Source organism: Myotis davidii, unplaced genomic scaffold, assembly GCF_000327345.1.
Source record: "Myotis davidii unplaced genomic scaffold, ASM32734v1 scaffold2798, whole genome shotgun sequence".
NCBI lineage: Eukaryota > Metazoa > Chordata > Mammalia > Chiroptera > Vespertilionidae > Myotis > Myotis davidii.
In genome coordinates, this window is record NW_006289553.1 from 8,688 (window position 1) to 9,476 (window position 789).

The 789-nt window shown below is 69.5% G+C and overlaps 1 long non-coding RNA gene across 2 annotated transcripts in view; it reads right to left on the reverse strand.

Moving 5' to 3' along the window:
* LOC102771339 overlaps nucleotides 1-783 on the reverse strand; it is a 4,128-nt gene extending 3,345 nt beyond the window's left edge. Inside the window, exons 1-2 of one of the 2 annotated variants that reach the window (XR_001513573.1) lie at nucleotides 530-783; nucleotides 17-109 (exon numbers count right to left, since the gene is read on the reverse strand). This is a non-coding gene — a long non-coding RNA (uncharacterized LOC102771339). Of the gene's footprint in view, nucleotides 1-16; nucleotides 209-529 lie in introns of those variants that run through there. The other variant, XR_435585.2, reaches the window with a different exon arrangement.
* Between the last annotated feature and the right edge of the window lie 6 nt (nucleotides 784-789).

The window sequence follows — 789 nt, forward strand, 5'->3', positions numbered from 1 at the left end:
ACCCCCAGGAGCTCACCTTCACGCACAAGTGCACTCTTCAAGGTGAAGAGAGCAGGTGGATGGTGAGTTACGCTCTAGGCCAGGAGGCCCGTGGAAAGCAGAGCGGGTCCTGGGGGCGGTGAAGTGTGAATGACCTTTTAGCAAAGTCCCCTGGGCCATCAGGAGAGGGGCAGGGGGGAGGCAGAGCGAGGGGAAGAAGGGACCGGCACAGGAGGGGCCCTGGGCCCGGAGTCAGCGAGACTCTTCCCCTGAAGATCCCTCCAGGTTCCCCCTCTCTGGGCCTCCCCCTCTCTGGGGCCCTCCCCCTCTCCGGGCCTCCCCCTCTCTGGGCCTCCCCCTCTCTGGGGCCCTCCCCCTCTCCGGGCCTCCCCCTCTCTGGGCCTCCCCCTCTCTGGGGCCCTCCCCCTCTCCGGGCCTCCCCCTCTCTGGGCCTCCCCCTCTCTGGGGCCCTCCCCCTCTCTGGGCCTCCCCCTTTCTGGGGCCTCCCTGCCTGGAGAGGGGCCCAGCAGTGCAGCCAGTCAGGCCTGACCTTCAGCGAGGCCAGCCTGTCTCCGGGCCACAGGCAGACTCCGGTGGGGAAGGGGTGGGGAAAGCTGCATCCGGGGCGACGGGAAGGATCGGGTTACCTTCCTGGGCAGACCCAGGGGCTCTTCTCGGGAGGCGAGCAGCTGTGTCCCAGGACGGTGGGAGGAAGGCCGCGAGGGCTCAGAGTCTGGGTTGAGGGGCGAGGGGGGGTTGGGACGTGGAGCCTCCAGGCCCGGGGCTGGCAGACACCCGAGAGGGACGAGG